The sequence below is a fragment of the Diprion similis genome, chromosome 14 (genome assembly GCF_021155765.1).
Source record: "Diprion similis isolate iyDipSimi1 chromosome 14, iyDipSimi1.1, whole genome shotgun sequence".
Lineage (NCBI taxonomy): Eukaryota > Metazoa > Arthropoda > Insecta > Hymenoptera > Diprionidae > Diprion > Diprion similis.
Window position 1 is genome coordinate 8,819,449 of NC_060118.1, and position 17,241 is coordinate 8,836,689.

Below are 17,241 nucleotides of genomic sequence, written 5' to 3' on the forward strand. Positions count from 1 at the left end.
ATGATTTCAAGTAATTTCAAGTGAATTTCAAAAGATTTTTACAGATTACAAAATATTCCAATGATTTCAAAGGATAACAAGAGATTTCAGATGATTTGAAATATTTTGATGATTTCAAAAAATTTACATGATTTCAGTGAATTTCAAAAGATTTTTACAGATTTCAAAGATTACAAAACCTTCGAAAGATTTCAAGAGATTGCAAATGTTTCAGACGATTTCAGGGGGTTTCAGGAGGTTTCAGAAGATTACCAGGATTACAAAAGATTTCACTCATTTCAAAATATTTCACATAATTACAGTGGATTGTAAGAGATTACAAAAAATTCCTGAAAATTTCAAGAGACCAAGTTTCATAGACTTCAAAATATTTTAGAAGATTTTAAGACTCTGCACAAGATTCACGGAAAAGTGTTGCTACACCAGATTTCAGGGGTGATTAACCCCTCACTTTCGCGTCTCACATGACACGCTTGGGTACAAGTATCAAAGGGTAGAATTCCAACGGGGTATTCCATGCCAATGACACTTGAAACTTTTTTTTCAATTCATCTAATAAATCGAGGGCAAAATTTTTCACGAACATCAGCGGTGAAATCAAAAGACTTAGAAGATGGTTTATTGACATGGAATGACCCCTATACGCGTGCTTCTATCATCCGCGTATTATAGAAACCGGAGGTCGGAACCTTTGACAAACAGCTCTGACATCTCCGGACAGAATTTTAGTCAACGTCCTGTATTAATGAACCCCTTTTCAAGTTTATCCACACCACAGAATCAGAGGTCCTTTCCGCGTCCCCAAATATTTTATACAAAGGCAGGCGATGATTTCGAATCATGACATTTCTATTCCCGATTCAACCGTTTTCATTTTTATTTATTTTTTCTTTCCTCAGTGATCCTTTTTAGTCAGTGCTTCGTCAAATTCAGTTAGAGATGAAATTAAATTAAACATTGATGAGAAGATTTGAAATAAATCGAATTTACCGACGAAATTTTGGAAAGTTGAATTTTTTTCTGTATAATTGGGATCTCTATAAAAGATTCAAAAAATTTTATATCAGTTCGTGAAATCTCTCAAAATGTTTTCAAACTCCCTTAAATAAAATCCTTGTTAAAAAAAATGCATAATTTATTTAAGAGAGGAATCCGGTAAAAGTTTTTCGTTTTTGAAATGACTAAAACAGAAAGAAAAATAGACAAAAGAAACTTTCATCTCCGGAGATTGAAATTTTTTTTTTTCTAAACATACACTAACACAATCTATAAATATTTTTGTAAGTAATTTTTGACCAGACATTTTTTAGTCATTTGAAAAGCAAAAAAACTAGAAAAACTCGAATAAGTCTGGAACCCTTCGAATTTTTGAAGCCGTTTGAAAACCTTCACGATATGAAAATTTATAATCGCTATATCTGGTTATAAACAATTTGACGTAATAAAAATTTAGTTACTTTGCTTTTCGTAACGACTAAGCAACATAAACGATAAATTATATATCCGTTGAATTAATCAGCCGAACTCGGTGTGAATTTCCGAACCTTGAGAATTGACGTCCTTCTACATCCTGACTCCCGATTTCTTGCGGCAAGTAGCTCGTTAAAGGCAAAACGCCGCGTATCCATCTCTGGAGATCCGCAGCTCAGCGGCTTTTCCGCGGAAACGGGCAAATCGCAGAGGCATAAACAAAGTGCGGCACTTCCAGGTAAATCCTCCTTATATGCCACCCCGTCGCAGGACATCTTTGAACTCCGGACGGCGCTGCGCTAAACGCAAAGCGCTTATTAGTAAGCGTCTGCGGATCGTCTGCGGCGAGATCGGACCGTCGTTTTTCCGCAGGTCACTCGTCGTTGCGGCTTGAATCGCGTTTTTGCCTTTCACAGAGCCCAAAGAACGTCGAGAAACGGCCGGTACAGGCCAACTTTGGATTTTCCCTGCGCCACTAAGAAAAACCCTTCAAAGCAAACACGGCGCTGTTTTCCAGCTAATTAGTGTCTACGCGACATCCTTTAGTTGTTTTTTCCCTTTCAATTCTTTCTCTATTTCTTTGCTCGTTCTTTATTTTATTTTTATTTTTTCTTTTATTTTATTTTATTTTATTTACAAAGGACCCATAGATAAGGAATTATGGAAGGATATTATGTAGATAATAACGAATATAAGATAAAAAAATTAATATACAAAATAAAAGATAATATAGAAAGTTACGCTTTTCGGATAGTTACAAAGAAACAGCGAAAACTAACATTCAATTACATTATATTATTTAATAAAATAACAATTTTACATAATACAAGAATAGAATAAAATCTTCACTTACAACAATAAGCTTACAAATCTTTATCTTTCTTGTAGATAAACAATATCATTTGAAATTCGAGGATATTTTGTTGAAACACCGTAAGAAAATTTTCTTGAAATCCTCATGAAATATTTCAAATAATATTTTGTATTTTCAATCAACGAAAAATTTTTTCTAATATTATCGTACTTTGCATTTTGGAATACTGCGAAACGTTTTTTAAATAACCTCACAAGATTTCGTAACGTTATTGCTTTCAAAATCTTGTGGAAACAAATTTCAAAATCGTACAAAAAAAAAAAAAAAATTCCACCATACAAAGTCAAATCATTCACATTTTTTAAAAATCTATAAGTACGTATATATTTTCTTTCCGTTAAAACGCTAAAATTTTTCAAAGTACATATTTCCAACTCCTTACTCTTTAATCTACAAACAATTTAAAGGAAAACTTCATTTTTATCCCAGTGAAATTCAGCTGATATATAAATACTCGATATACTCGATGATTATAAATACTTATCTTAGTTTTCAAAGTTGAAAAAAATTCTAATTTATTCAATTCATCCCCTATAAATCAAAACTCTCTTCCTAACCCTACAAATCATCAATCTCGCGATTTTCCAAGTTGAAACAATTATAAAAAAAAAAAAACTGTGCTCGATTGTTCAACCATCGCAATGTCAAGTATTCGAACGAAAAAGACAATTAAAAAAAAGAAAAAAAAAAAAAAAAACACTCGTTTCAACGTTGTAAATCATCCGTCCTCCGGAGGGGTGAGCGCAACCCCTTCTTCGAGCTTAAGGAATTCGGATTTTCCTTTTCGTTAGGAAGAATCGGAAGGGAAAAGGGCCGCGTTGTTGACGCACGGTGATGGAGGGGGGGGAGGGAGAATTTCTGATGGGTGGCGAAGCCGACATCGTCGGAGGGTTGAATCCGTGACGCGAAGAGGGAATGGCGACGGGCCGTGGCGGCAAGCCGCAACAAAGCGGGGCCCGTTGCGTCCTCGTATAGCAATAGAAAAGCGTGTATAACAGCAAGGAGGACTGGCCCACAATGCCAGTCACATGTCACCAATGCTTTGAACGATGCCGCCGAGCATTTCCCCCTCACCCACCCCCTTCGCCCTCTTTACCCCCTCCACCCTTTCTTCTTTTTACAATTGATGCCTTGGAAGCGTGTGCGTGCGTCACGCGCACAATTCATCTCGCCTAGATCATGCGCGATGCTCGTTGCATCCCCCGAAGATCAAAATCACGATTTAACGATATATACTGTCTCGCTTGGATCGATAGAAAGAAAAATTTGATATTATGTAGAAAAATTAAGAAACGAAGCAATTGCCAAATGCAATTTTTTTTTAATCATTGCGGTTTTTAGGGAGAATGGATAAACTGGGGTTGAAAGAAAATTTATTACGTTTTACAGACGGAAAGGATTTTTGTAGCTGAATAACAGGAATTTTTGATTATTTCTTTTGGTTTCTTTTTTCAATCAGTGATTATGATTGATTCTACGATTTGTTTTATTTAATTTTTTTTTTTTTTTTTTTTCTTTTATCTTCTTCTTCGTTACTTGCGTAAAATGATCGATATTTATTGGCTAAATTTTTCATTTCAACGAAAAGGAGATGAATAATTTGGTCGATTTTTGGTTTTTTCGTTTAGAAAGTAGAGAAGACTCTGTTCCTTTGTTTTTAAACTTCTTTGTCGTGTTTTATTGCTGTGTCTTTACATTTTGAATGACTAATTGACGAATTGAAAGATTTGTTTGTACTTTTTGAAGGTGGGATGTATTTAGGAAGTCTCTGATCAATTTTTTTTTTAAATAATTCACGGGAGTTAATATATTTTGCGAAATCTCGAAAGGTGCTGAAATGATTTTTTTCGATTGCATCGAGATCCGCGAATTTAAGAATTGTTGAGATCATTGAACTAGAAAACAATGAAAAATCATTAAACATTCGGAATTGTAGATGACAGCTAGTTTTTCATATTCAAGTTGATAAAAGCTCGATCCTTTTGCAATTTTCAATCCGGCTGGTGAATTGAGTGATAAATTTTCAACTCTCGCTTCTTAACTCCGGAATTCTTGCAATCGAAAACTAACTTCGTTCACAGCACATGACGGAGATACGAATTTCTCAAATCGTATGCGTTCATCTTAGCTCGAAATTTGTTTCTTCTGTTAAATCCTGAACTCCAAACACCGGTGCTAAAAGGGGGCGTAAAAATATAAAAAGATCGAAAGATCGAAGGACCACAATATCGAATTTGAAAACCGTGAAAACTCAATATTTTATGTGTTTATATAGCAGGGAAAATCAATGTTTTAGAAAGTTTCAACGTCTCAAGAAATATCAAACTTAGCGATTAGGCTGAAAAGATCTTTTTTTGTAGAAAATTTAACTTTCTATAAATTCGTCGTACGGGTTTTTTTTTTTTTTTTTTTTTTCTTTTTGTTTGGCAAGTTTAGTCATTTATGAAATAACAGCGAAAAAACGAGAATTTTGGGTAAAAATAAACTTTAGTCACCTCTACCAACTCACCAGTGTAAGTGAAATTTACGTCGCAATCCACACTTTTGTAGATCGTTTAATTCTGATTAGCTTTCAATCTGGTTCGATGTGATACGACCATAAAATACTAACAATGATATAGAATTTTGAGAGAAAAAAAAAAAAAAAAAAAAATCTCAATTTACGTGTATTTTCGACGATAAATCTTTTTTCACGCCAAGGGAAAGTACTTAAAGTTAATCTTCAGGGCTGTAACTTTGAGGAAATTTTTATTTCGACATATTCGATAAAATTTTAGGTCGGAAGTTGAAAAAAAAAAATAAATAAAAATAGTCCTCTCAAACGAATCACCCAACTATATAGTATATATATGTATATATACACGTATTATATTATACAAGCGGATCCGTGGAGGCTATCGCGTCCAATCTGGACTCGGAGAGAGGATGTATTGTGGATCCATATCCAAGAAGGAAGAGCACGTGTTCAGGACACGTGTGTTTTCTCCACTTATCTCAGGACCAATCGCCCGCTTACACTGTCCTGACATTAGGCATCGGAGAGCTGCACTGCGCAGGTGGTGCTTTTTTGAAAGGTATAATATATGCATAGAAAGCGTATAATATATATAGACACGAGATTTTTTTCATTTACACAATATGATTAGTATTTCGTTTTATTCTTTTATTTCATACAGAATTCTGAAATTCTTTTTCATTCGATGCTTGTTGTTGTGTAAAGTTTCCGATTTTTAAGATCTGCTAACAAATGTTTTCAAAAAACTCGGGGATGATCGATTTCAAACATAGATATAAGAATCCAAAAAAAGATATCAAGTTTTTTATACTTTCATTAGACTAGAGTCGTGATTATCTTACAATTTTTGAACGCAAACGTAACTGGAAAATCGGGAAATTTTATTCTATACGTTTTCATTTCAAGATAATTGTTTGATTTTAAGCTAGATAGTTTTTGAAAAAAAAAAAAATAATAATAATAATAACAATATCTCTCGAAATCATCTTAAAAAAATATCAAGTTTTTAAAACTCTCATCAACACTTCTGAAATGACGAAATTTTAATCTACAAGTTTTCATTTGACGATAATTTTCGAAAAAAAGTAAACAAAAAAACAAACAAAACAAAAAAAAAAAAAAACATTGTTTATCTCTCGAAAACTTCTAGGAAACGTTGAGAATAACGAAATCCTTCCTCTCGACCTACGCCCTGAAAAGTGGGAAATTATGCAGCGAAGCAATCGCGGTAGTAATAACAGTTAAAATTGTCGACGTAAAGTGAGGCGATCAATTACGTGGGAAAAAAAAAAACAAAAAAAATAAATATATATATATATATTAACGATATGCCCATCTAGCGCACAGCGGCAAAGCTCCGCCCACGAAATAACGTGAAAATAATTCATACCGGTTGAGTTATAGTTACTGCTGGAGAGGGAGCGGCGGCGGGCCTTAAGGCCCTTCTAGCCGTTCGGAGTCCCAAAGCGGATATTTATCGAACGACGATCGTTTCTCGGCGATAATCGTAATATCGAGGCTCGTAACGTCGAAGCAATTTTTGGCGAAAAGTCACGAGAGGTGGACGCGAGGTTTCTCGATATTCTTACGGGGCGTTTGTGACCCTAAGGATCCCCGAAAAGGACGTCATAAAATCGTTGAATCGTTTTGAGGCGGGCCGACGGGCTGGTTAAGATACGAACAACCGTATGCCGTATGATAATAACAATAATTACAAGACGCCGTCCCCGACGACGATGGACTCGCTATACTCGAACCGTAATTCTCAAAACCTTTCTCCGAAATTTTCAAACGCATAAAAATGGTTTATTCCGGTGATCATCGTGCCCGCCACTGCAGGGGGATAAACAAGTCCGTAGCTCACAAACGGAAATGGTATATAAGGTATGCGACTCTGTTTTTCAAATCTTGGAGCCGGATTTCGGAGGTAAGAAAGGAAGTTATGTACCCACGTGAGAATATACCAGCGACCAGAAAACTCGAGACTGGATAAATCTTGCTTTTTTTTTTCATCTTCCTGCAAATTTTATTCGTCTGCTTATCATTGGGGATGCTGATTACGATAAAACGAGCGATTTTCTGCGTCACGATTTAAATTTGTTAAAAAATTATCGAATTTTCGTGCACTGAGTGAAACGACACATCAGAAATTGGAATAAAAAATTTTTAGAGTAATTAAAAAAATTTCAACAAATAATTATTATCGAGTCTTCGTGTTCGTTGAAAATTTCAAAAGAATACGGGAAATGTTAGGTGAATTAATTTTTCTGCGTGGATTATTATTAATTACGTGATGTTTTTTTTTTTTTTTTTTTTTTCTCTTCATAGAACTCACTTTTTATTCAATACTGTCAATCTTGTTTGACAAACGATTTGAATTCATTAATATACAGCAAAATTTATGTAATATAAATATCGTCACATCAACCGTTCAGCCTCGAATTACCTAATATCGAAGTGTGGACTAGAACTGATTTTTATATATTAAAAAATTGGTAAGCTTAATTTAGAAGATTTTTATCCGTTCGAAGATAAAATAAAAATCAATAAACCGATAGAGAATTTTGCAGGAATAAATCAACAAGTAATTGGTTGATTGAACAAACGAATTATATACACCCTCAATTCATTATCACTGCAAAGCAGCTTCTAAATATTTTTCATTTACCCTTAGTCGAATTATTAACCCGTCACTTCAATTTTCGATAAATCAAAACCCAACCCCTCGTTACCCTCTCGTCGACACGGAGTATCTAAGTCATTTAAAAATGTCCTCATGACGTCAGAGCCTGGTTGTCGGCGCCATTTTACCACCACCTAACCTAAGTTTTCAATTTTAATAAAGACAAATCCTAATTCTTAGTCTGTCAAATCACTCATGTCCCATAAATTAATTAATCACAATCAATAATATATCTATTCTATAATTCAAACGCAAAAAAAGACGGTCAAAAGTCAACTGTTTGATTTTTTTCCCACCAGATGTCACATTGCAAAGTAACAATCCCCCCCCCCCCCCTCCCCCCCTCCCTCCACATATTCAACCTATTTCCATACGATGCCGTAAACAGGTTGTTTAATTGCGACTGCACCATGGACAATATACATACAACCTACATGTATATACACACACAGGTATATAATATATTCCAATTCAATGTCCCGCGATGCTGATTTCGCAAATTAGTTTGTTTTTTTTTTTAGTTTTTTTTTTGGTCAGAGGCAGCGCCGCACCGTTTCTAACGTGGCAAGGGAGGGGGGCGGAAGGGAGGGAGGGTGGGGGGGTTGGTAAGGCCCACGACGCGTACACCAGCTGGGTCAGCTGAGCGGGGCTCGGGGCCGGGCCATCCGGCGGCGAGATGAAAGGATCGGTGATGTTTACATAATAGTGGTCTACCGCGATTCTGCCCTCTCTTTTTCCCTACCTCCCCTCCCCTTCCCTCCTCAACCCGCCTCGTCCCGGCGAAGCGCGATTCAACGACTTACGCATCCCCGATGTCCCCCACCGCTGTCGAGATCAAACGCGCCGACTGTCGGGGCGCTTCGCGTCACGCTCTGGCCCGTGGATCGGGCCCACTTGCCATCTCTCCTTCGCTCGCTGCTGGGCCCGTCGACCCCCACCATCAAGCCTGCGGCCCCGAACCGAGGCGACTGGCGCGAGGCTTTGCTCTACCTATACGTAGGTACTCGGGGATTTTTCATCCTTGAGTGATTCCTCGACTCGATGAGGAACTTCGGCTCCTACCACGTATAGGTATAGGTGGTATATCGTCGTCAGCCGCGATAAACGAATCTTAATTACACCCGGCACCTATGCCGTGTCCCCCCCCCCCCCCCCCTCCAAGCCCCTCTATCTTTTCTTCCCTTACCACGAGACGTCTGTGATTTTTTTTTCTTTTCTTTTTTTTTTTTACGCCTGCGCAAGTATCTTGTAAGTATTTACACACTGTTATTCGTTTAACCCTACTTTGTATAAGGGTTTTCGGTATTTCGATAAGTATATACTAAAAATGATTTCGTGATTTCTTTGCGAAATACATATATGTATAACGGTATTATGTTGATACTTCGAATCCTGAAATTAATGGAACTTCGTTCGCGGGGGATTTACTTCATTATTATTATTATTATTATTATTATTATTATTATTATTATTATTGTTATTATTATACTGGTATATTTTACCAAATTTGATCAACAGTTCAGACACATATCTTAACAAATCGATGTTCATTATAGGTAACAAAATTCAAATTTCTACTCAGTTTCTCAATTCGTTTTTTCTTTTTTTTTTCTTGTTTGTTTGTTGAAATTACAGTTTTTCAGGAGTAAACGATATTTGGATTTCTAAAGGAAGAACTTTATTTCGTTCAATTTTCTTTTCTTTGATCTCTCCTCAACCGATGACAACTAAAATTTTTTATCACAAATTTATTAACCCTAAAAATGATTTATAACGTTGGAAAAACATGATTTTAATTATCAAATTTAGATTCAAGTTCACAATTTTTTTTGTTTCCAGACTCTTTGACGAGGATCGTATATATAGCTTACTCAGAATATTTATGCATCGATTTTTATGATCATAAATACTTTTCTATAGTATGTAACCTTCTTCAATTTAACTTTTCTGTACTTTAATTTTCTTACTTTACATTAGAAATTTGTAACGTACATTTTTCTCAAAAATTTGATACCTACTGTAATCCTTCCGTTTTTTCATCTTACCACATTTCAACCCCCACCCTTATTTATTAATTTTTAATCTAATCTAATAATTTCTGCATTTGCATTAATATCGACGAGAAAATTTCCGCTATTTTCTACTTTTCTTTGAATATCGTTTTGTCTTTCCGATCAGTTCGATGAACTACGACTGTAGATACTTTATTCCTTCACACGATTATCAGCTTTGATATTTTCTTGACAAAAAATTATTCGATGTGCCAACTGCGTTTAATATAATTTTATTATTTCGTATTATTATTTTATAAGATTATTAGTTATCAGACTATTGGGAAATACTTAAATTGACTGTAGAACAATAGTATCGTGCACCATTCGAATAGCCAAACAACTTACAAAATATCAAAAACTCCAAAGTTGAATTGCAAAAACGTAAATTCTCTGTCAAAAGTAAAGCCTTGACGGAGGGAAAATTTTATAATCTTCTTATATAGTAAAATATTTATAAGACAAAGGAGTCTGTAGATATAAAATACGCGGTAAACCGTAAGCCTAGACAAAAACGTCGGGATCGTTCAAAAGAGCTGTGCACGCTCAAATGGAGTGGAACAGTGTTAAGAAAATCAAGACATCGTGATTCGGCTCGTAAAGTGGCTATAAAATTAATGCACGGTTGTACCTACATCGATATACATATATCGCCAGGCTGCATCAAGGAGTTAAATTTTACAGTCCTCGTAATTTTATTATTATTCGCCTCTCCGCAAGGTTTATCATAACTTGTAGTGCTTGTACAGCTATTTCTCCACCTCAATCTCTCTCGAAGCCCCGGAAACGATGCGTAATATCCGTGGATCTTGAGAATAATAAATCATGCGAAGCTTTCTCCGTTATTCTTAATTTCGAAACCATTCCTTTACTTCCACAGGGTAGCGAATTGCGAATAAATTGGAATGAGACGGTTTATGTTGAGATCATTTTCTCAGATACGTGTAAGAGCTTGGAACGTGAGCGATTAGGGGCGGGGTTGAAATTCCGAATTTAAAAAGTTCCGAACATTTTCTTCGCGAAACTTGAGGAAATCAAATTTTCACGAAAGGGTCAGGAACCCAAAGCTCAAACTTCCGAAAATACGCAAAATGAGAAAATTAAAAATCTGAAAGATCGAAATTTTGAATAATCCAAGATTTTAAGTCCCCAGAATTTCTGGCTTGGTGAAATTTCACCACTTTGATATTCTTTCGGATTTTCGATATTTTTACGTTCGGAATCCTGGTCATTCTGATTTTTAGTGTTTCTCACTTTTTACGACGCTGTGTGAGTATCTTTCTATGAAACTTTATTTTTCGGAATTTTGCTCTATCGTAAGTTAAATTTTAAGAATCTTCAATTTTGGAACTTTGAGCCGTCGGCTTTCCGAACATTCTCGAAACTTTGTTGTTTCGTAAAATTTTTATTTCTCTTCTTCAAATTCCGCTATCAAATAATCCAGAATCAGGCACTCTCGGAACTTTTTTCAACTTCCGAAGTTCAACCCCGGCCCAATATAAAGAGCGGCCTTATAACGAGCGTGTAACACGATCAGAGGAAGTACCTGGAAGAAGCGAGTGCGCGAGACGAGCGGTTGGCAATTGATAGTACGAAAAGCGGCAGAATCTCAATGCCGCGCGTAGAAAACAGCCTGCAGGTGTATAAAGGTGTAAAGTGTGATCAAGGCAGGAGCACCGCGCGCGGTAAAACCTCATTAGAATTGTCGGCAAAAAAACGATGCAGCAAGCAGCAGCCAGCGACAGGACAGCCGGTAAGATCGAGGCATAATATTTTATTTTACAGAATTCTAGTGACTCTCCAAGTTCCGCGAAGCGTTCATCTCGACTTGCCACTGACGTGCTTCAACCTCCTTCATCTTACCCGGGAGAGCAGAAAAGCGGAGAAAATGGCGATGACGAGCTGAAGTGTAAAAAAGTGGAATCCATATTTTATTGCAGTTAGCTTTATTTTTTAACAATTTTTATTCACGATTACTGGCTTTACATGTTAATCATTGTTCTCCCTTAAGCCTTACGCTGCATACCGGGGTCAAAATGACCCCACGTTATCTTCACATTAAATTCTTTATGAAAAGGATTAAAAATATCTGATTTGATCCAAGATAACTAATGAAATATCGTAAAAATCGTTAACTGATTCTTTTTGCAAAAATTCAACTTCACTCACACAAATAAATATCTTTTCTTGTGGCAGAATATCTCCGTGGATTTTTTTTTCTTAAATATCTGTGTCTTAAGAGTTACGCAGACGATTTTTAGCGCAAAATATTCAAAATTCGGTGAGTTATGATTTTTTTAGTAAAATGATCCATTTTCCGGTATTTTGTTGTTACATACATTTTTTTTCATATTCAAAATTTCATTTTGCTAAAAATGACTAATTTACTTTGAAATATAATACTTAATGAGTATCCCGGAATTGTTTCGAGTTACTTGAATCGATTTCTTTGTTTGATAACGCATGATTTTCGATGTGGGGTCATCAGTGACCCCGGTATGTCACACAGGAGGTGTTCAGCCGTACAGATGTGACAGTCCGGTACAAATAATGTCAAAGTGGAAAAATCACGATGTATAATAATTGAACAGAAACAACTTTGGGAACATAAGACAACTCTTTTGCAATATTTTATAATGAAAAAATGTACATTTCAAAAAATAGTAGCTCGTTTCGTTTCTAAGTAATGGTGTCCGGTCAAAAATCGTAAAAAAAAAAATAAATAAAAAAAAATCCAGGACATTTCCAGGTTATTTAAGGATATTCAAGAAAAATAACCTTATAATAATATGGAAAAACGAAAAACGCGATTCATGGCGGGAAGTTTTAAAAAGAGTTACTCAGTGAACACAAATAAATACATCATTCGCAGCAAGCCTTTGAAAATAGAATATTTCCAATGCACAAGAAAAATTCCAGGATATTTCTAGAACTTTTTGAGGACAAGCAAAATTCAAGGAAATTTCCAGGACCTTGAAAACATCGAGGACCATTGAACACCGTTGAAAGTGAATTCAAATATTGAAATACTTGGATAAAAATGGAAAGTTTTCGAATTTCTTTCTACACCATTAATTCCAAGCCTTTGTTTTTCAACAATCATCAACTCACCGTATCTTGAATTATTTTCAAATTGCACACTTGAACCATTGCAGCGACTTCTTGCACCCACCCGCGAGGGACGAACTCCGATGAAAAGAGGCTCCTTTCGAAACTCTTTAATGCGTAAAGAAGAGGCGAAGGTTTGGCCCTACACCAGAAATCCTGGGCACTCGAGTTCCCCGGAGGATCCAGAGTGGCGATGATTTACGAGGTTATCGGTCAGGGGACCCGCCGCAGCCTTTCGGGACGCAGTCCCGACTCTGAAGCAAGGATCGGGGATCGAGGATCAGGAAAAGCCGGCAGGTCCGTCATTATACGGGTATCAATGTCCTTTTAGCGGGTCTTCGGTCGCAGTTACGGAGGACACGCCTCGTGGCGAATCGGGCAATAAGACCTCGGCCTTATTGTCCTCCGAACTCCCTGCGGGAACCTCAGGGTAAAGAGAGAGAAGGAGAGAAGAAGGGAGAGAGATGGCAGAAGCGACTCGCGACAGGTCCACCTGCACGATTCACTTTTGTCGGAGCCGCGCTTTCCGCAGCTTTGATCTTCGCCCGTGCAGCAAGCCCATTCTGGTCCGGACCAATCGCAACAGAAATCCACAAGCTTTGACCCCGAGTCCTTCAGGATCTTCCCGTCCAATCAGGACTCCATCCAGCCGGATCGCATCGTTTTGATATCGGGTATTGGGTCAAGTCGATAATGAACCAAGGAGGTACCCAAACTAATCAACAAAGTGACGAGACAGAGAAGTCGAGAAACTGCAGAGGTTAAGCCTTTGAGTCACTCGTATTGGACTAAGACAACCTCTGTAACTAGATACTATTTTATGGGGATTAGATTCGTTGTACTGATTTTTCAAAATCTGATTCCAGATTCGTAATCAGCAGCCCCGAAAACCCCCGGACAGAGTTTTTTCTACGGATTCGATCGAATTTGAAATTTTCGCTTCATGGATTGGATCCGCAATTTTGAATTCATTAAATCCGATTTCAGATTCGTAATCATATATTATCTGCATTGAAAAAAATGAGGCATAGATTATAACTCAAAAATGAATAATGAATTAGTTTTTTACCTGCACTTTCGTCGGTTTTCCGAATTGAAACGACATTGTTTACAGAAAATGACGATGACATTTTAACTCATCGTGAATCGAAGGAGTGAAAATTGGGAAACGAGGTTGAATAAATGAAGCCTGAAAAACAGGCTTCCATCCATGACAAGGAACAAAAACTATGATCACACGAGACGATAATCATGGAACTACTGTGACATAATGGACCGAAAATATGCGCTCATTGTTACTGAAACGATTCTCTGCTTCAGGACTTTCCTCCTGCTGGAACGAGGTTTCGTCGGCTCGCTTTAGAGGCCGGGGATAGAGTGATTATAAGGCAGTTAAACGCTGCCGTGGCTTAGAGCAAAGTGGGGGCTGCAGTCTGGTGAACGGTGAACGATGTTCAGCGGAGGAACTCGGGGTGTAACAGCCCAAGGCAAGGGCGCCAGAATTTAACACTGGCACACCCGGTGCATTAGAATCCAAGCCCCTATGAAACCGACCATGATTCGACCAAGAAGCACAACACCAGCTAATTGCCAGAATGGGTAACGGAAGGTTCGATTAGGTATCTGAATATCATTTTGACTTCGAGCAAGTAGCCATACCATCAATTCATTGCCGGAATGGGTAACGAGAAGTTGAAGTAACTGAACATCATTTTGCAGCCTAATGTTGACTAACGCTCGAGCCATTGACAGTTTCCTGCTTACAAGTAAACAGTTTTACAAGTTCGATTCTACTCGAGGACCGAGAGATCGGAGATAAAAGAAGAATGTAAAATGACGAAGGCTAGTTTTTTTTTTTTATATTCGATTGTAGTAGTGGTGTACATTATGACGGGTCCTTATTTAGGGCTTGGACGAATTCTTCGTCATTCACCCACCAAGTCGACTGCAAACAATTCAAAAACAAGTTTATAATTCTTATAGATTTTCATCTCTGACACCTGCCTGTAAGAGGGTCCAAAATACACGTGTTTCGGCCATACTTTCAGTAATAATTTTCAAAAAAACCTATCTCGAAAAGAACTTGTAGAAGTTAGCTCTGTAATTTTTCGCTCGTTTTTTTTTTTTTTTTTTTTTTTCTTCCCACGTTGTAATTGTGAGTGTCTCTGCACGTGGCAGAGACTGATTGGAATACGGTCGAAAAAATTGATACAAATCTTCTGCGTCGTACGCGTGTTTCTTATTCAATATTGCTAAGTTGAAGGTAAATAACGTTTTTGATCATTTGTTTACGAATTTTTAAATTTATGCGTTTGTACTTTTTTTTTTTACTCCCGTCTTCTTTTTTTTTATACCGTCACGGAAATGGTCACTTCATACGTAAGGAATGCAGGCAAAAAAAAGTGACGTGCACTGTACTGGTGTTGCGTGTACAAATAAAAAAAAAATTATTTATAACCAGAAGGTAGATACGCGTTCATCGATATTCCGTGCAGTTGGCGAAGCTAAGTAGAAGATTGATCCAAGAATCCCTCAGTTATCGTAACATTAAACGAATAGGCGAAAAATTTCATCGCTGCAGCCGATATTTTTCTTCGCCATCAATGTTGCCTAGCCATTAAACGTGACACGTGAAACATCAACCGATGCTTCATCTTATGAAAATGATCATTTTCGTTCCCTCTCACTCATCGATTAGAATCTGTTCTACATGAGAAGCAGTCATGGATTGCAGGTATGTTGGAACTATTAAACGATGATTCGAGGTCGTTACGTTCGATTTTTGCGGCAAGATCCGAGATCTCTGTATTTGAAACAGGGTTATCGGTGAATTGGTTTACTTGACAAAGAAAACAGAGAAAATATCAAGTCTTTGCCCAAACTTTAACTGTATTTTTTTATTTGGCAATCGATATAATATTAGTTTATTTAACATGTCGAGAGTACATGAACCCTACATTGCATTAAAAATCTTCTCGGTTGGGGTCAGCCTAGTTGGCAGCTACGTTGGCTCGACACTATTCACCTCACGGGTGCTTTGGAGGAATCGGGATCTCGCAGGCGTAATTCCCAATGGTTTGCCGACAATCTGTAGTGTGTAGATCCTGATCAATATCCCATATAGAAACACATCCTTCACCGGTTTTAGGCGAAACAAAGTGCCATGGTATCTTATTTATGGGTAATCCTACGCAACGGAAAAAAGGATGGATTATTTAACCCAAATGTCAATGTAGACGTTACGATTTTAAACGATCAAAACTTACCATCACGAATAGTGATCCATTCGTCGAATGCGTAATAAATGCCCACGTGTATTACCCAGGAACTGCCGATTAGCATGTACTTGTTCGTTTCTACGTTATCAGGCAGTGCTAAACGAGCACCGTCCCTTTCGCATAATTTTTTCGCTTGCATCCAGGTTACCATCCCCGACCTGTAGACCTTGTAGGCTACGCTGGAGTCAAGAATCGGGGCGTAGCCCTTCGGAAGAGGGGCGACTTCCTTTTCTCTTGGCGTGATCAACTGATGCAGTTGTTGCAGCAATATTGAAGCGCAGACCGAGACCCTCGTGTGATTGTCTTAAAGCAAAGTTTGTTACGGTTTCCTTATTCCTCCGAATCCTTCGAGGATCGCGATGTTCTCTTATCTGGATTAAGCGTCAAGCCGCGAATCACCGGCGAGGCTGATGCGGGCCAAAAAGTTCCCAGCGTCATCAAAAGGCACGCGAGCTGCAGGAGCAGCGATACGAACCGTCCAGTCATTTTTGAAAATTTCTTTTCGAATCTTCCGTATTCTCCTCACATCCGTCTCTTTATTTTCCTTCTCTTCTCTACTCATTGTCGTACATGAAACGCAGGTTATTTTTTTCTCATCCCGGAAACAAATCTGTATTCTGTTCTTCCCTTCTATACGCAGCGAATTTCCGATGAATATTTTAATCACGGAATTCGTTGTCCTTTTTTATTTATTACATCTGCGTTGATCGCCGCATTCTTGTGTGAGTGAATCACTCATTTTTGCGACTAATTAAACACTCATTAGTGTCGTTCAGTTGAATATTCAAGAATCAATAATTGAAGGGATTTCACTTTGCTGTATAGTCTTTGTTTTTGTAATCTCGTTACAAGTCTGACAACTGACCTCTGAAAGACTTTCTTTCATCGGTTACTTCTGTCTTCGAGTCACCATTTGAGACGAAAATTGGTCATCAAAGGATCATGACGCCAACTTCTGACTGATTTTATGTGACTAGCTAATCAATTGGCAATGAATAATCGACGTTTTGTCAAGATTTTGCCAATTGAGCTAGGAAAGCTTCTGTAATGATGCTGCTTTTAACCTTCACAAAATACTCTGTGAGTCTCAGGTGATCAAGCTTAATAGAAAAAACCTTAGAATTTTGATCCAAACTGCGATTGCGTAGTCCAGTTGACTCGACTTCCTCGAGTACCTGACTAAACTCACTAAACTAATTTCGCAGGAAGAAAAATTGACTAAGGATAAGAAGCGAAGCGATCGTCGATCATTTTGTGATCCA

The 17,241-nt window shown here is 37.4% G+C and overlaps 1 protein-coding gene across 1 annotated transcript in view; it reads left to right on the forward strand.

Moving 5' to 3' along the window:
- LOC124414645 (glutamate receptor ionotropic, kainate 2-like) overlaps positions 1-8,984 on the forward strand; it is a 68,252-nt gene extending 59,268 nt beyond the window's left edge. Inside the window, exons 17-18 of the mRNA XM_046895648.1 lie at positions 6,890-6,893; positions 8,971-8,984. The gene's annotated coding sequence lies outside the window, so the exon portion shown is untranslated. The remainder of the gene's footprint in view (positions 1-6,889; positions 6,894-8,970) is intronic.
- Positions 8,985-17,241: the final 8,257 nt, after the last annotated feature.